This window comes from Plecotus auritus (assembly GCF_963455305.1).
Source record: "Plecotus auritus genome assembly, chromosome: X".
NCBI classification, from domain to species: Eukaryota; Metazoa; Chordata; class Mammalia; order Chiroptera; family Vespertilionidae; genus Plecotus; species Plecotus auritus.
The window spans coordinates 71,316,293-71,336,887 of NC_137784.1; positions in this window are offsets into that span (position 1 = coordinate 71,316,293).

A 20,595-nucleotide genomic window follows, 5' to 3' on the forward strand; every position below is an offset into this window, starting at 1 on the left:
TCCCCTGTCAAGCCCTGCCGGGTGTGGGCCATGGCCTGAGATCCCCTGTCAAGCCCTGCCGGGTGGGGGACATGGCCTGAGGTACCCTGTCAAGCCCCACGGGGGCAGGGGAGGGTGTAGCCTCAGGTCCCTGCTGATTATTTGTTAAGGCTCCTTTTGGGAAACTTGGCCTCAGCTGTGAATGCATCCATCTTTGTGATGGAGTGATGGTCAATTTGCATATTCCCTCTTTATTAGATAGGATAGATAGATAGATAGATAGATAGATAGATAGATAGATAGATATAGATACTAGTGGTCTGGTGCACGATTTGTGCACATTGAAAAGAAATCAGGAGCCTGCACCCGCATGCCTAAGGAGTTTCCACATCCCCATGAGCTGCTTGGAAGTTGGATGGGGAGTCTGTCCTCCTCCCCACAGCTTCCTGAAAAAATATTTCCAAATGTCCCTTCTGTGGCCAGGGCTGTGCCTTGCCAGCCAGGGGGTCCCCAGTGGATGCCTTGGGCCATGCTGGATGCCTTCTACCACTCGTAGTTGTATAAGAGACACTCTGAGGTGAACAATACAAAATTGGGAATCTTGGGGCCTAGGGGTGCTCTGTTGTCCACACCCCTACCCTTCAGATCCATTTCTCTTTGACTTTTACCCTGATTGTCAGTCACCACCTTGTGGCCACTGTTATATTGCTGTCTTCCTCTGTAGCTCCGGGGCAATCGGTAAGGGATGAGATTTGATCTTGATGCCCAAGGCAGAGTTCCAGGAGCCCAGCGGTGATATCAGGCTTGTCCTGGTTACTCTGAGTGTCCACACTTCAACTATTCTCTGGAGATTGTAACTGCAAGCTTATGGAGTACGAGGGATGCAGCAGTGTGCTAAGCAGCAGGCGGCCGGGGAGGAGCCCAAGCCAGGGCCGGGCGCCATGCTGCTCCCACTTACCCTGGCCCCACTGCACCTGCTGCCACCCAGTGGGTAAGTGAGAGCAGCATGGCGCTGGGCCCTGGCTCGGCCTCCTCCCTGGCCGCTGTGTCATAGCAACTGGTCGACCGGTTGTTCCGTTTGTTTGGTCATAATGGTTGCTTAGGCTTTTATATATATACTAGGGGCCCAGTGCATGAATTTGTGCACCTTGAAAGGAACTGTGGGCGGTGAGGCTGTGATGGGCACAGGGGCGGGTCTTGGCCCATCGTCCACACCCCCACCCAGCCCCTCCTGCTGTGGCCCCCAATTCCCTCTCTGCTGGCAGCCCCGCTCCCACCACCGCTGCTTGCACCCACTGACAGTGCCAAGCAATCAGGGCCAGCACTGAGTGCCAACAGAAGGTGTGAGCAGCCGCTCTGGCACCAGCAGCGGGTTCAAAGAATTTCCAGTAACCACCAGAGGCTCACCCCAATGACAGCAACCAGCACCCCACCTTAGTCTGGTGCCCTAGCTCACCTGATCCACCATTCCACTGCGGCCAACACCCACCATGTTCCATGCGCACCCCCTGGTGGTCAGCGCACATCATAGCGACCTGCTATTTGGTTGTTCTGCCTTTCAGTCTATTTGCATATTAGGGCAGTATATATATATATATATATATATATATATACATATACATACATACATTCTATATCCTATCTAATAAAGAGAAAATATGCTAATTGACTGCCACGCCCTCAAAGATGGCGATGCCCAGTCCCCTCAGCCCTGCTGGGGTGGCAGATGCACCGCAGGGCTGGGCCTGCTCCCAGGCAGATCCGGCCACTCCACACACCTGCCTCCAGAGTCCCCCAGTCCCCTCAGCCCCCCAGCCACCCAGGGCCTACCCGACTTGCAGGCAATCCTCAGATGGTGGCTGCACAGCCGCCCAGGGCTGGCCCAAGGTTCAGGCAAGCCTTGGATGGTGGCTGCCCAGCCAATGCCTGAGATGTAGGCAAGCCTCAGATGGTGACTGCCCAGCCGCCCAGGGCCGCCCAAGGCTCAGGTAACCAGGGCCGGCCGAGGCTTGCGCTGCCAGCAGTGGCAGCAGCAGAAGTGTGATTGGGGTGTTGCCTTCCCCTGATAGCAGGGTCGCCTCCTGCCCCTGAGGGCTCCTGGACTGTGAGAGGGGGCAGGCCGGGCTGAGGAACTACTCCCTCCAGTGCATGAATTTTCATGCACCGGGTCTCTAGTATATGGTGACATCAGCACAATGGTGAAATAAGATATCTCTGGCTTGTATCCCCACTTCATTAATAATATCTTGACCTCAAGAACAAAAGTGCATTGTAAAATCTTTGGAATCCAGAGAAGGGTTGTGAAATTTCAGTGCAGACCAAGATTTAGGAGAGCCATTTTGAGAAGGCAGGCTCTCTCGCACCCAGACAGCTGATTTGCTGACTATGGTCCTGGCTACAGACCCAGAAACAGGTCCATATCCTTGAGAAGCCAGCTGCAGCCCTGTTGGGCTTTGGGTCTGTAACCAGCACCATATTCCAAGGAACATGTGTCAGGTACCATCCCATAGTCCTAGCAGTGGACTCATGAACTGCCTCTAGCCCCCTTCAGCAGCAGTCTGGGAACCTCTGGAGGTAAGCCTGCCAAACTCAGTCAGACTGTAGATTCTGAAAGGACCCTTTAACTGGGTTCCAGCTTGGCCCAGCCTCAGTCTATGAACAGTCTTGCTGGCATAGGAACCCAGCAGCAGACACTCCCTATTTCTACCTGCTGAAGATCCTGAAAAACCCTACACTCAGCTCCAGTCCCTCCCAGCCACAATCTATGAGCAGTACTCTGGCACAAGAACCAGGGGGATACATTCCCAGCTGTACTCCTGGAGATCCTAAAAGGGCCCTATACTTATTTGCAGCCCCTCCCAGCTACATTCTGTGAGCAGTTCTGAGGAGATGCACCTCAGGAGGCCATGCGATGGCCCTGTACTTGGCCTTAGCCTTTCCATCCACAGTCAGGGAGTAGTCCAATGCACCAGGGAACTAAAGGGAGACCCACCCATCCATGTCTCTAGAGCCAGGTCTGCAGACCTCAAATCTTGGCTGTGGAAATAGAAACATCCCTGGATTTCATCCCATGGTTCCAGCCCCTTTTAGCCATAGACAGGACTAGTCCTGCCTACTCAGTGTCCTATACAGTGACCAGGCAACAGGCTGCTCAGGGACCTGGCAAGTGTCATACCCATCTGCACACATAGTATTAGGCCCAGTAGCTGAGGATGCAACTGTGGACCTTGAAGTATACCCTTGTTCCAGTGCCACCCTACTGAATAAGACACTAGAGACAGTCACATCCACCCAGGAGCCAGGCAGGATTCATGCCCCCCAAGCCCCTTACAAAAAGCCTGCCAACCTCAGCCCCCACTGTAGACCTAGCAACACCCTTGTAACTGGTTCCAACAAAGCACAGCAGCGATTCTGGAGGCAATCTCCTCAGCCCAGGGAACAGACAGCAGAAGGTCTTCACTTGCTATAGCTAGGTTATAACATCAGGAAGAGGTGTTTGCTCCTTCCAATGCACAGACACCAATTCAAGGCTACATGAATCATGAAGAATTAGGCAAATGTGACAGTACCAAAGAAAAGTAAGAAATCTCTAATAACTGACCCCAAAGAAATAGAGAGCTACAATTTGCCTGACAAAACAATTAAAAATAATCATCTAAAAGAAACTCAATGAAATGCGAGAACTAACATACAGAGAACTAACAAAATCAGGAAAATAATGCATGAACAAAATGAGAATTTTAATTAAAAAAAAAACACATAAAGAATCAAACAGGTCCTGGCCAGTGTGGCTCAGTTGGTTGAGCATCATCCCATGCACCAAGAGATGCAGTTTGATTCCTGGTCAGGCATGTGCCTGAGTTGTGGGTTCTATCCCCAGTAGTGGGTGAGCAGGAGGCAGCCAGTTGATGTTTCTCTCTCACATCAATGTTTCTCTCTTTCGGCCTTTCTTCCTCTTCCTTCTTTCCCTTCTTCTCTCTCTCGAAAATCAATTAAAATATTTTTTAAAAAAGAATCAAACAGAAATGCTGGAGCTGCACATATAATCACAGAACTAAAAAAGTTCAATATAGATAACTTCAAAAACAGACTTGATCATACAGAAGAAAGAATCAGAAAACTCAAAGAGAGATCATTTGAAATTAACCAGTTAGAGAAACTAAAATAAAGAAGAATGAAAAAGAGTGAATAAAGCCTACATGAATTTTGGAACACCATCAGGCAAACTAATATTTGCATTATGGGAGTCCCAGAAATAAAAGAGTGAGAGAATGAAACAGAAAGCATAATTAAATAAATAATAGCTGAAAACTTCCCAAATCTAGGGAGAGAGATGAGCGTCCAGTTATAAGAAGCTCAAAGGACATCAAGTAAGACCAACCCAAAGAAGATTACTATAAGACACATTATAATCAAAAAGTTAAAAGTCAAATACAAAGAGAAAATTTAGAAAGAAGTAAAGAATAATGACTCACTGCATCAAGACAATTCCCCCAACCTTCCATTCAGCTATCAGTGGGTTTCTCTGTAGAAACCTTACAGGCTAGGAGGGAATAGGATGATATATTAAAAGTTATGAAATAAAAAAACCTGCCAACTAATAATACTATATTCAGCAAAACAGTCCAGAAATGAAGAAGATATAAAGCCATTCCCAGTCAATCAAAAGCTAAGGGAGTTCATGACCACTAGACCTGACTTATTAGAAATGCTAAAGGGAGTTCTTCAAGTTGAAATGAAAGAACACTAAGAAAAACATAAACATACATAAAAGTATAAAACTCACTGATAAAGGTAAGAGCATAGTCAAAGTCATAATAATCTACTACTGTAATGATGCTGTATAATTCACTTTTATCTCTAATACAAAACTCTAAAAACAATATTAAAAATAACAATAGCTACAATAATTTATTAGATGCACAATATAAAAAGATGTAAAGTGTGACATCAATAGCATAAAATGTGGGGATGGGGAGAGTAAAAGTGTAGAGTTTATACACACTATTGAAGGTAAGTTGTTATCAGATTAAAGTTGTTATGTGTTATGCAAGATTCCTGGTAACCACAAAGCAAAATTCTATAGCAGATACACAAAGCATAAAGAGATATCAATTAAATAATATCACTAAAATAAGTGAATCACATAGGAAGATAGCAAGAGAGAAAGAGTAAAAAAAAAGAGAGAGAGACACCCCCATTTTGGAAAAACAGTTATGTCTATCAACTTATCCATTCATCATCCATTCATTCATCCTTCTATCCTTCCATATCTATCCTTCCATGTAGGTGTCTATCTTTTTCTTTATTTTTCAATCTGTATATATACATAAATGTGATGTACATCTGCAATATTTTCCATCAACTATTAATAATAGTTATTGATAGATGATGGGGCTTTGCAAAAAAAATGGTTACATTTTCTTCTTCATACTCTTCTGTATTGCTTGAATTTTAAAATAATTGCCAAGCATCATTTTTCAAAAAAAAAGAGCCATTATTAGGTTTCAAAATAACCAATTTATGCCATAATGTCATAGCACTTTTCAGGTAGATTGAAACCCAACTTTAAATCTTACTCCTAATTCCACAATGGCTTCCATCCAAACTCATAAAATAAAGGCACAGGCTCTATGGAACAAAGCAATATACTGTTATAATAACCTTAATTTAAAGAATCTAAAATGTTGAGTGTAATACATTTAACTGTACAATTGTAATGAAGTTTAATTAGAATTTCTGAATTTGCTACTCATGGGTTATGCCAAATTATTAGCTCAGAGAACTGAAGCATTTCCCTATAATAAACAATTCCTTTCCAGGAAAGTTAAGTGAAAGGGGGACAGGGGTGAAAGAGTCTTTTAATTGTCAAGAAGAGCTCCAGTTAAGTCTACTTTGCTACAAATTCAGTGATTCAGCAAGCTAGGACTAGCATCACTATTGAGGAAGCATATACCCAAACACTAAACAGACAGCACCACTAGGTGAGAGGAAATAATCTCAAACACAGCAGCAAGAGAGGAAAGCAAAAATCACGTCCCTGAAGATACCTGTAAAAAGTGCATATCTGATACTAACAAGTACTATATTAAGGTAAAAAAATCAAACTTTCACTTATTCAGAATTCAAAAAAAACACTAACATTGTAAGTTTAAAAAAAATGTGATTAATAGGGATGACATGAAGTCTGTCATTTGAAATAGTAAACAAGAAGTTTATTACCTCCAAATTATATTATTCATGGATATTTTAATAAACTTACATATATGACATCCCAGCCACCATTATAGTGGCCTAGAAGAGATTTAATGGAATATGGCAATGGAACCATAGGCCATCATGTAAAGTCATTAAAATTATACTAAAGAAAACAAAGAACGCATGAAAATATTTGCTCAAAGTCTCAAACCAATAAAATGTTATTGAAATGAATATATCAGTTTCCAGCAAACATTAGACACTAATTTTCAAGATTATTGCACATTAGCTCAAAAGCTTAATAAAAATTATATATACTCATTGTAAAGGATGAAAATCAATGTTGGTATAAGCATACCTGTCTTTACTTAAAATGTGTTTCCTTTATTATTTTATCCTATCTGTGCACTCCCCCATTTTATTTTTATTCTCCTAGTAGTTACCTGTTCTTTCATTGCATTTCATATGTACCAGATCATGTATTTGTTCAGATCTAATAGATATCACATAAATATTTGCTATTTTAACCTGAAACTATTAGTTAACCTATATTTCTCTCTTCTGTTGTAAAATGAGAAATTTACCTGCTATTTCATTCTCTTAAAGCTCCTATCAACCAGATTCAATTTATGTAAGAAAATTGGGGATTTTTCATCTTTTTAAGTATTATTATTGTTGATATTATTAATACTTGCTTTTGCAATTAAACTTTCATTTTCATGAAATGATATTCATAAAAAAAGTTTGTGTTGTATTTATTTTCAGTGCTCCCCACTCATTCTATTACACAATGACTTCCCCTTTGTAGAGATACTTATGTTTATTCATCTTTTGTTTTTCCCCATGGTCTCCAAATAAAAATTTGTATGTTTTGTCTTTTCTACAACAGTTTTTTTTTTAAATCCTGATTTTGAATGAAATAATAATCCAATCTCTTTTTTCTGCTTAGATCCTATTTTGAATTTTTGTTAACAGTATAAGTTTATAGTTTGTGATACAACTCTTCCAATTGAATCAATGGTTTTTTTAGACCAACAAGTAGGTCATGTTAAACTTTTGGTACTAAATTGACTATAGGCACTTAAAATAAACTTCTGACCCAATTTTAAGTCCAGTAAAAATAAGCTCCCACCAAATTCACTTTATATTTTGGCAAAATCTTGCTGCTGTATTTGACTATTTCATTTTTTCTCCCATATCCCATCTGTACTTTCCCTCTTAAAAGGTGGAGGGAGCCCTGGCTGAGTGGCACAGTTGTTTGGAGTGTCATCCTGTACAACAAAAAGCTTTCAGGTTTGATACCCAGGAGGGCGGGTATGGAAGTAACCAATCAAAGTCAAAGTTTCTCTCTTACTTTGATCTCTCTCTCTCTCTCTCTCTCTCTCTCTCTCTCTCTCTCTCTCTCTCTCTCTCTCTCTCATCAATAAACATACCCTCAGGTGAGGAAAATAAATAAAGGTGGAGGGAGCATAAACTTGTGACTCTCATTGACACTTTACCTCTTCCATATGAAGAATTAAAATATACATGGTGGAAATATTTGAAGACATTCATAAGCTAAGTCATGAAATTGATTTAAAAAAAAATAATGAGAGCCATCTATTCTAAGTCCTCTTTTCAACAACAGCCTTTTTCTGGGAATAGGTCCGTAACTATTTAATGTACTTTTTGGATCAATTTTATGTAAGTCTTTCTTGACAGGAAGAGGAAATGAGATGTAATTCTTTAAGTTCACCTAAGATTTAATACTATAGTTTTGCCTGGAATATTAATTGCCTTTTCTTGAGACTTTCAGGGGTTGAATTTGGTACCCCAAGAATTCTAGCCAATAGCAAAAAAATAAAATTTGCAATTTAAATAGTGTAGATTCACATTTAAATAATTACAAAACACATTGCCTCTTAATATATACAGGATTTTAAAAATTAAACAGGACAATATTTCTGAAAAGAGCAACATTGAGAAACATTAGGTATGACACAACAAAATGTGGTCAATTGTAAATGTATCAATTATCATATTAAAATAACAAAGAAGTACACAAGGCTATAGTTCTGTAATAAAATGTCCAGTGAGCTTGAATCATAAATATCAGGAAAAAATAATAACCAATACCAAAATACAGAAAGCAGCTCCTGTCTCCAGGAGGCCCTCCACAGGCATTCATCACACTCACATATATTTCTTGTGAATACACTTACAAATGCATCAGAATAAAATAAGAATACAGCATCACCATAGTTGCCTTGATTCCCAAATAACAACTTTATGATAAAAATAATTTTGTTGACGATTATTTTTTGAAGTTTGAGCTTATCTTAAAAATGGATAATAATAGTTAACCTCTATACTGAGTATATACCTTGAGTTGGGGACTCTTTTAAGCACCTTGCATGGAGTATATTATTGAATGATCACAATAATCTAGCATGTATATAGTCAAAATATTGTGTTCAAATAAGGTTAGTATTATCCCCATATTACTGATATGGAAATGAAGGTCCAATTAAATAACTTACACAAGGAAAAATAGCTAAGAAATGACCTACCAGGAATATAACACAAGTAGACTGGTTTGACTTCATATTCTTATATTCTTAAGCACACAAAGTACTGTCTTACAATTTATTAAAATATTTTTCAAAACTCATTCTAAATTCTTGCAAAAAGAAGACAAATCTTTCTTAACTTCTAATTTGTGCCTATGAAGATACTAAGCTCTCTTTTTTTTCTTACTCCATAAGAGAATGAGAAACACCATAATCCATCTACACTAATAAAAGAGAAAGATGCAAATTGACCATCACTTTGCGACACCCACCAGCCAATCAGGAGTGAGTATTCAAATTAACCTGACAAAGATGCTGGGTTAATTTGCATGTGCAGGTGCCGAGCAGCCGGGGGCAGGGCAGCCACTTGCATGCACAACGGTGCCAAGCGGCCTGCATCCTGGGGACAGGCATCCTCAGGAGCCAGGCTGCTCTGAGCCTGTAGGCCCGCGCGTAGGCCTGGAGCAACTGGGTTCCTGGAATGCCCCCAGCCACTCCGGGCTTACACATGCAGGCACCGAGTGGCCGGGGGCAGGGCGGGAACATCCCCCATAGTGAGCGAGCAGACAGCAGACTGCGGGGCCCTGCTTGCCCCTGGCCATGGCAGCAAGGGGCAAGCAGTCCCCCGCAGTGAGCGAGCAGACAGCAGGGCCCTGCTTGCCCCTGGCCGTGGCAGCGAGGGGCAAGCAGTCCCCCACAGGGTCCCCACAGAGAGCAGACACCAAGGCCCTGCTTTCCCCTGGTCCCGGCGGTGAAGGGCAAGCAGGCCCCCACAGAGAGCAGACACCAGGGCCTGCGGTGGCATCAAGCAGGCAGGTCCACAGAGAGCAGAGAACCACAGGGAGCAGGCTTAAGTCGTCAGTAGGACATCCCCTGAGGGCTCCCAGATTGGAGAGAGTGCAGGTCGGGCTGAGGGACCCACCCCCCGTGCATGAATTTCATGCACCGGGCCCCTAGTATATAACATATATGTCTGAAAATATCTTTTTCCCCCCTGAATCTAAATGCTAGTTTATCTAGGTATAGAATTCTAATTTCAAAATAATTTCCTTCAGAACTGAAATGCATTATTTCATTCTCTTCTACCATCCAGTGCAGTGGTCGGCAAACTGTGCTCGCGAGCCATGTGTCGCTCGCGAGCTGCGGTTTGCCACTCTGTTGACTAATGAGTTTGCCTACCACTGATCCAGTGTAACTAATGAGAATTCTGATGTCAATTGTATTTACATTCCTTTGTAAATGATATATTTTTATCTTGACATATATTTAGGGATAGTCTCTTCATTCTTGATGTTTGAATCTTATCCTTGCCTTGTTGTCCCCTTCAATCTGCAAATTTAGATGTTGCTTTAATTCTAGGACCATTTCTTCTAGACATTTTTCTTCTATTTTTTATTTGATTGTTACCCCTTATTTGTATAAGCTGTTTTCCCTAGAATTCCAAATAAATGTTGTAACACTTGCACTGATTTTCTAATTTTCTCTCATGTTTTCCATCACTGATATTTTTTCCACTTTTCTGTGCCTCAAATTTTCTTCTATTTTATTTATTTGTTTTTATTTTGGCAATTAAAATTTTTAATTTCTAAGACATCTCTGTTTTATATTTGATCTTTTTTAATAGCAACATGATCTTGTTTTATAGATTGTATTATTTCTCAAATAGTTCTGAGGACAGACATATTTGTTACTTAGATTTTATGTGATTCCTCTAGGATCAATTATTCCATTCATTCATGTTCATTCTACCAAAAAGTAGAAAAGGGTTTTTTCTCAAATACTTACTGATTCTTAGTTGTTCATTTATATTTGTGAATGGAAGACCAGGCAGCCTAGATTTCCTGTGTTTACATGTCTGTTTCCCCAACAGTTTTTTCTTTTGCGTGATAGAGATCACTATCAGCTCGATGTATGCAAGGAGAATATATAATGGGCAGATTGCTTTTAGTTTGTGGCTGAAAAGTGAGCAAGCACTCCTACTCCCCGTTACAAAATTAGGAAGGCTTTCCTGTGAGTTCTAATATTCACGTTAAGAGAACTAGATATTTTCAGCCAGAATGTCTTATTTTTTTATCATTTAGATCTGTGATTTTAGCTCAAGATTAAATTTTGTAACCCCACATATGGAGGGCATGACTAGTTTAAGTGTACCAAAATAATCAATTTAATAATCACCTCACTTGTTACTCCTTGTACCTACTTATCCTGAATTTGTAGACATTTTAATCACACTGCCATCTGTCCTGTAGCTTTCTCCTGGGTTCATACTGGGCAGTAGCTCTTGATGTAGTTTATCCATCAGTAAGATTTATCTGTCATCCATAATCCATAAATGCACATACATTTCAAATGTATTAATGCCTCATCCTCTCATCCTTGGTGCTGTTATGAATTTATTCCATTTTGTACTCCTTTACTGACATTTCCAATGAGGCATTTGAATGAAGGGGAGAGAACTACATATGCTCAATAAAAACATTATTTTAAAAAATCAATTCCTAGTTATCTACTCACTTTCATAGAAAACTTATATTATTATAGTGCCTGCTGGGTACTGGTTATGACTGCTAGTAAGTCCATTGAAGGATGACTGACATCTCAAGGATCAAGACAAAAGCAGCCCTAGCTGGTTTGGCTCAGTGGATAGAGTGTCGGCCTGTGGACCGAAGGGTCCTGGGTTCAATTCAGCCCAATTAGTGTATTTCTCTTACATTGATATTTCTCTCTGTCTTTCTCTCTCTCTAAAAATCAATGGAAAAATAACCTCAGATGAGGATTAACAAAACAAAACAAAACAAAAAAGACAAAAGCAACCAAGTTGGTAAATATTTTATTATTCTACCTTGTACATATATGTGTAATTTTATACTCCTGTAAAAAAAAAACAAAGATGAATATCTCTATAGTTGGACTATATACATTTTATTAATATGAACTAAGTGTAACTGTCTATCCATATTTACAGGCTAGCTACATTGCTACTATTGACAATCTTGCTTTTGGAAACCCTCTTGTCTCTTTTGCTCATTGTAGCCAATATCTATGCACTTATTCATTCAACAAATATTTATTCACTATCTATAATGTGGCATCATTATGTTATGTGCTAAGGATATAAAAGTAAATTAGAGAGACCTCTGATCTTATGAAATTTACAAACCAAGGTAGAAATACACAATAAACAAGTAAGCCAACAAATTACTAAATAAAAAATTTTATTTTGTTATTACTATTGTAAGAACAAAAATGATTCCATTTCATACAACCCATGATAGTAGAAATTGAAGAATTGAGCCCTAGCTGGTTTGGTTCAATGGATAGAGTGCTGGTCACAGGTTCAATTGGACTGGAGTACGCGGGAGGCAACCAATCAATGTGTCTTTCTCACACAAATGTTTCTCTCTGTGTCTCTCCCCCTCAATTCCACTCTTTCTAAAAATCAATGGAAAAATATCCTCCGGAGAGGATTAACAACAACAACAAAAAAAGAAAGAAATTGAGGAATTGAAAAATATTGCTAAAAGGACCTTCTCCACTCTCTAGAAATTGTTGGTCAAACTTTATGTACCTGGCTTTGTGTACTGGTTTCAGCTCAACATGACATTTCAAAAGATGCTAATATTGCATCATTATTTATCCTGAAGCAAATATTAAATCTAAATACCTTTCATAAAAATAACTATATGAACACTGGTGAATAAAACAATTTTCACTTACCAAAAATGTGCCAGATCAAATGATGGAAGGAAGGAGAGAGCCTGCATAAATATATTAGTATAGAGATGTTAATGAGCTTTAAAATGATGCATTGTGAGCTTACCCTGTGAAACTGGCTGTGTGCCAGTCATAGTAATAATACTCTGTGTACCAAATAGCATATCTGAGGGTCAGAACAAAGTTTATTTTAAAGCAGTCAATATTTCATTATTACTTTTGCTTTTATCCCTTAATTTTTCAAAGTTTTTCTTAAGCATGTTCTCATCGATCAGACTTAAGGTGTTTTGCTAGAATGTGTAAAGACAGCAGACCGATCATAAATTACAATTCTATAACACTAACTGTCTGGCTGTAAAACATTCTCAGCCTAAATGCAAATTTGGTACCAATTCATTCCTCCCTCTTCCTCTTCCCCAGACCTTTTTCCCTCTCCCATCCCTAAAGTCTTTGATGCTAACTCTGTAGCTCTAACACTGGAGATTTTATAGGAGTGCACAGAGACTCTCGGGTATTTGAAAACTATAAAGTAAACAGATTTTGATCTTTTCTTTACCTATATTTTCTTTCATGACTTTTACATAAGTCTTGACTGTGAGAAAAGGGTAATTTGTTTCTTCATAAAACTACTCAGAAGGAAAATCTCTGAAAATGTAAAGCTTTAAGTAGCTTTGTGATCATCATTTTAAAGTAGTCACATTTTTTACCATGCAAGAAGCAAGGAGAGGTGGGAAAGTGATGATAAAATTGAACTTTTTATTAATTTTTTTATTATTTAAAGTATTATAAATAGTAGAACATGTCTCCTTTTTTTTTCCCTATTGACCTTCTCGTGGCCACCCCCAGCCCCGCAGCACATGCCCTCACCACCTAGTGTCTGTGTCCATTGGTTATGCTTATATGCATGCATACAAATCATTTGGTTGATCTCTTACCCACCCCCAACCCTCCCCTGCCTTTCCTCTGATGTTTGACAGTCTGTTTGATGCTTCTTTGTCTCTGTATCTATTTTTGTTCATCAGCTTATGATGTTATTTTATATTCCACAAATGAGTGAGATCATGTGATGTTTATCTTTCTCTGACTGGTTTATTTCGCTTAGCATAATGCTCTCCAGTTCCATCCATGCTGTTGCAAATGGTAATAATTACTTTTTTTATAGTAGCATAGTATTCCATTGTATAGATGTACCACAGTTTTCTAATGCACTCAGATGATGGGCATTTAGGCTGTTTCCAAATCTTAGCTATGGTGAATTATGCTGCTATGAACATAGGGGTGCATATGTCCTTTCTGACTGGTGTTTCTGATTTATTGGGGTATAGTCCTAGAAGTGGGATTACGGGGTCAAATGGAAGTTCCAGTCTGCATTCCCACCAGCAGTACAAGATGGTTCCCTTTTCTCTGCATCCTCTAGCACTTGTCATTTGTAGATCTGTTGATGATAGACATTCTGACAGGTGTGAGATGGTACCTCATTATCATTTTGACTTGCATCTCTCAGATGATTAGTGACTTTGAGCATGTTTTCATATGTCTCTTGGCCTTCTCTATGTCCTCTTTTGAAAAGTGTCTATTTAAGTCCTTTGCCCATGTTTTGATTGGATTGTTTATCTTCCTTTTGTTAAGTTGTATGAGTTCCCTATACATTTTGGAGATTCAACCCTTATCAGAGATAACATTTGCAAATATGTTCTTCCATGCAGTGGGCTTTCTTATTGTTTTGTTGATGGTTTCTTTTGCTGTGCAGAAGTTTTTATTTTGATGTAGTCCTATTTGTTTATTTTCTCCTTAGTTTCCATTGCCCCAGGAGCTGTATCAGTGAAGAAGTTCTTTTGGCATATGTCTGAGATTTTGCTTCCTGTGGATTCCTCTAGTATTTTTATGATTTCCCGTCTTATGTTTAAGTCATTTATCCATTTTGAGTTTATTTTTGTGTATGGTGTAAGTTGGTGGTTTAGTTTCATTTTTTGCATGTATCTGACCAATTTTCGCAACACCATTTATTGAAGAGACTGTCATGACTCCATTGTATGTTCTTGCCTCCTTTGTCAAATATTAATTGAGCATAGTGGCTTGGGGCGATTTCTGGGTTCTCTGTTCTGTTCCATTGGTCTATATGTCTGTTCTTGTGCCAGTAGCAGGCTGTTTTGGTTATAATGGTTTTGCAGTATAGTTCGGTATTCGGTACTGTGACCCTACAACTTTGTTCTTCTTTCTCAAGATTGCTGCAGCTATTCGGGATCTTCTTTTTTTATTCCAGATGAATTTTTCAACAGTTTGTTCTAGCTCTTTGAAATATGCCATTGGTATTTTAATGGGGATTGCATTGAATCTGGAGACAAATTCTTGAATTGTGTTATAGTTTTGATGTGTGTTTTATCTGGTTCTCTTTTAAATTTCACATTATTATAAAAATGCCTTAAAATAGTTGCATTCAAATTGGAATCTAATACATTAATTTTTTTTTCATGTAAACAAACTACTTGTTTTATTTGGCATGACATATTAATTTGTTAAAATTGTAATATATATTTATCCTACATATGCGCTAAATATTATCCATTCAAGGCACACTAAAATTCTATTTATAATTATATTTTGTCTAATAGACTCAAAATTTACGTTGTTTAAATAGAAAAGAAGCACATATTCAATAGAGAACATCATGTCTAACAGCGAAAATTTATCCTTGCTGTGGTCTCATTTAAACAAACGTTTACAAAACCTTTTAATTTTGTACTATCAGTCTAAAAACAAAAATAAAACTCTGTCATATAAGGTCATAAAAGTTACACTCAAAACTCTGTTCAAATCTTTTTTGGAATCTGAGACATCCTGCTCAGTAAATCTGCATCTGGGAATTTTTCCTTTACACACAACTCTTATATGTTTAACGAATACGAAATCACTTTGTACATGAATGAAATTTAAGTACCCAAACTATATGCCATGTCAACATAAGGGATGAAGAAAATTGTGCTCTAGGATATCTAAAAAATTAGGGGCTATTATTCCTAGGGATTACCAGTACAATTGTCTTTGTTCATTTTTGTTTTAGAACATTTGCAAGAAATATTATTTATAAACTTAAACCTGGTTTTCAAAACATTGGTTATGACTATAAGATTACTTGATTTATTACCCTTGGTTAAATGTGAATAATTTTAGTAATATTTCTGGCATGAAAGAATGAAAATGGCTAAAATAATTTATATGAGTGACCCTTATTTGTTTCACCAAGACTGGACTTGTGGGTTTTCACAGAGCTGTTCTTCAATAATTATATCCTAACATAATCAGCTGGAGTCCAACATGCTTAGCCTTCCTACGAGGTGGGATAGAGATACTTTCTACTCCAGTCTTCCTCAGACGCTGCCTTATTTACATTTTAGTTCCCATAAGAAAGTTTTGTATTATACACATTATGTGCTATTAGAAATTGCATTAAGTCAATCAAAATAGTAGAACATGGGGCAATGAATAAAAGTGCTTAAAAATTAGTCTTAGAAGGAGACTGATCTAGTTTTTAATAATATTCAAGAACTCCTTAACTCTGTGAATTTAGGTAAATTGCTTAATCTCTCTCAGTTTTCACTTGCCTTATATCTGAAATGGGCATTATAATCTCGGAGTCACCAGATAATTGTGAGAATTATATAAAATAATGAATCCCTGCCCTATTAGCTCATTTGGTTAAAGCATCATCCCAATGTGCCAAGGTTGTGGGTTTGATCCTCAGTCAGGACACATAAAAGAAACAACCAATGAATGTGCAAATGAGTGGAACAACAAATCGATGTTTCTCCCTTTCTTTCTTTCTTTCTTTCTTTCTTTCTTTCTTTCTTTCTTTCTTTCTTTCTTTTTCTTCCTTCCTTCCTTCTTTCCTTTCTTTCTTTCTCTCTACTCCCTCCCCTCTCTCTCTAAAATCAATAAAAATAAACAAGAGATGTAAAGTACTTAAAATAATGTCTGCTACATAGTAAATTCTTGATAAATAATAAATATTATTATTATTAATTAAATATTAGTAGCTAACTAATAAAAGCATATCATTCAGTAGTGTGGCAGTAGTATAAAATATGGATTATTGAATCAGAAAAATTCTGCTCTGCCAGTTAGTAGCTCAGTGATCTTGTGCAATTCACTGAAATTTTTTGTGCCTCAGTATCTTCATGCACAAAATGGAAATTGTAATACTAATTATCTCATAAGGTTGCTGTGAAGAATGAAATGAGATGAGAATCCATGTAAACTGTTTACCCAGCAGCTGGTATATAGTAAACACTCAATAATTTTTTCTTGTAGTTTTAAAATCCTTAGTGTTTTGGACTCTATAGAGCCAATTAACATTGAAAAACCTTCATTGTAATAAATAAAACTATTAAAATTTTGAAGAAAAATAAAAGTGTGTGTACCTTATAGGGATTATTTTCTATGATAAGTCTTCCAGTGAAAGTTTAATGAGTGGGAAAAGAATAAACAAAAAAAGATAAAAGAGCATTGACATTTGCCCTGTTTTAAAATCTTTATTAGTAGAGTCCTTGGGATATATTTTTTAAAAATGTATTTTTATTGATTTCAGAGAGGAATGGAAAGGGAGAAGTAGAAACATCAATAATGAGAGATATAAACATTATTGACTGGTTGCCTTCTGCATGCCCCGCACTGGGGATTAAGCATGAAACCTGGGCATGTGCCCTGACTGGGAACGAACTGTGACCTCCTGGTACATAGGTCGATGCTCAACCACTGAGCCATACCAGCTGGGCCTTGGGATACATTTTAATAGTCTGATTTCACCTGCAAGTCCAAATGATTTTTAATATTACTTCATTAAAAATGTACAAATGCATATATCCAGATGCAGCACTAAACTTGGCAGTATATGTACACAATGCCATAGCATCAAAGGCTCTGACAAAGTTCTTCCACAAGAAATACCCCGTTATTCACACCCATCCACCAAAAGTTCATCCACTCTTAAAGGCCCAGATCAAAAGCCAATTCTTCATTGATGCCTTCCCTGATTCCTTCACAAAAATGTCATCTCTATAAATTGTCATGACTCTTTTAATGTTCATATTTTAATCACTCATAGTACTCTGTCTCTTACCATAATTTGCATATATTGATGTTTCTCTTATTTCCCATACTAAATTATATCAGAACTAGGAATTGCCACAAGTAATCATATAATTCTAGAAACTAAAATTCCAATTATGAAACAGTAGAAAACAAGAACAAAATCAGCGCTTTTTAAAAATTCTGATGAACACAGAAACTCTATTCAAGTTAAATTTCTCTTTTTGTATCATAGACTCAGTTTTCACCCTCAAGAAATTATGGTATTTTGGTTTTAAAATGCCTATATACATTATTCTTCCTAAGTTTTAATTCAGTCTTAAAAAATGCTTCCCTTTTCACTTTCATTGTTGACTACAATTATAAATTTAAGCATTTTTATTTCCAGGTGGTCTCACCAAAAGTTGTGGAGGTAAATATTAATATATAAGCTTAAGCTTCAGCTTTGAAAGAAGGTATGTTGTTTTGTTTTGTTTTTTTTTTTTCCATAGCAAGGAGCTCTAACATAAGCCAAAGCATAGGAGAAATATCTGGTTGTAGCCATGATGGAACAACAAGAACCACACTTGCCCTCTTCACATAAACAACTAGAAAACTGGACAATAAATATGAAACCACAATAATTAGGAATTGGTCAAAGGGAAACACAGGACTAGGATCCAAGAGATAAAAGAAACAAAAGAGATTATACCTAATGATCATTCTGGCTCTATCCGAAGAGGCACTTTCCAAACCAGGGTATATGAAAGGAAAACTTAAATACAATGTGACAGAAATTCATGGCTGGGGTTCAATGAATTGAGAAGACAGAAATAAGGGTTAGGAAGATTGTTGGGGCTAAAATTCATAGGTCTCTGAACTGGAAAGGTGGCAGGTTCACAGAAAAGAACTCCAAAATTCTGCATTAGGGACCTATTTGGGTCTGTTGCTAACTATTAAGCCACACATGAATAGACTGAAACAACATAAGGTGAGGCAAAAACAACTGAGAAGCTTTAAACTGAAGGCTTCACACAGATTGGGGAAATTTTCAAATTTTGACCAGTAAGATTGGATAGTACTAATTGAATAGCCAGGACATTCAGTAGAGACCAAAGGAATGCCCTACTCTAGTAGGATGCCTAACTATCAGTAAAGACTATGTAGAAGCACTCTAAAGAGGCTTAGAATAAAAACACTAAAGGATCAAGTTGTTAAGGCAAGTAACTTAATTGTCTGCCATAAAAAGTCAAACATGTTTCAAGATAACATAAAAGCCACCAAAAAGGTAAAATTACAGCGGTCAACATCCCGTCAAAATTAACAGGTGAAGAAGAAGAAAAAGAAGACCCATAAGCTGGAGAAGGACTAATCAACAATAAAGGAAGCTGAAATCACATACATGATGGCATAATAAAAATAACTACTATAAAAAACAGCCACAATTAGGGGAGAACTGGAAGACAAAAAAAGAACCAAGTAGGACTTTTAGAGATTAAAACTACAATTTCTAAAATGAAGATACACTGAATGGGCTTAAATCAGACATTGCAGAAGAAAAGTTCAGTGAATCTGAAAACATGGCAACAGAAATTTTCTAACTTGAAGGACAGAAAGAAAAAAACACTGAAAGCACAGAAAGAACTGAGCCTTATTGACACATGAAAAAATATCCAAGACTCTAACCAACATGTAATCGAAACATGCTTTGATATTTTAAAAATTATTTTTTATTAAATTTATTGGGGTGACATTGGTCAACATGATCATATAGGTTTCAGGTGTGGGATTCTATGTTACAAGATCTGTATATTGTGCCATGTGCCCACCACCAGAAGTCAAATCTTCTCCTGTCACCATACTTGCTTTGATATTCTTGTAGTTAAGATCTACCCAGAGGCACAAAGGTCAGAGTAATGTCAGACTTTTGATCAGAATCTTAACAATCAGAAGACAGTGAATGATGTCAAAGCACTGAAAAATAGAAGCCTGTCAAAGAAGAAGTCTATATCCAGTAAAAATAGCCTTCAAATAATAAGGCAAAGTACCTTTTCAGGCAAAAATACACTGATATAATCTAGAGTTACCAAATCTTCACTACTAAAATTTTCAAAGAAAAGGAAATGATACCTAATAGAAAACTGTTTTCTATAGTAAGAAATGAAGAAGAGCTATAGAAGTTTTAAATACATGGGTAAATGTAAGACTCTCATGTAATTATTTCTTTAGTTTAAAGGATAACTGATTGTTTAAAGTAAAAATAATATCAAACTATTGTGCTTTTTATAACATACATTAAAATGGGAAACATACTTTTATAATTGTTTTTAATCCTCACTGGAACATATGCCTTTATTGAGAGAGAGAGAGAGAGAGAGAGAGAGAGAGAGAGAGAGAGAGAGAGAGAGAAACTGATGTGGGAGAGAAACATCAATCTGTTGCCTACCATATGAGCCCTGGCCAGGGTACCCGCAGCCCAGGTATGTACCCTGCCCAGGAATGGAGCTGGCAGCCTTTTGGTGTATGGGATGATGCTCCAACTGAGCCAACCTGCCAGGGTGGGAAGCATACTTTTATAGAGATCTCATAATATACATTAAGTGGTATAATAGTAGTATTTGAAGGTATACTCCAAAAATGTAAAAGTATATATTGTAAATCACAGAACAAAATATATGGGACATGTATAAAAAACACGATGATAGTTTTAAAACCCAAGTATATTAATAAATTGTCCAGTTAAAAGATGGAGATGGATTGGATTAAAAAGGACAATTGATATGACCTACAACATGCCCTTCAAAGATAAAAACAGACAATTTCAATGTAAAATAATGACGAAAGTTAACACCATGAAAACTATCCTATATAATAAAGAGGTAATATGCAAATTGACAGTCACTCCAACACACAAGATGGCCCAATGTGGTCAAAGATGGCCGCCCCCATGTGAACACAAGAAGGCTGCCACAAGATGGCCAGCAGGGGAGGGCAGTTGTGGGCGATCAGGCCAGCAGGGCAGGGCAGTTGGGAAGGACCAGGCCTGCAAAGGAGGGGAGTTGGGGGCAATCAGGCCTGCAGGGGAGGGCAG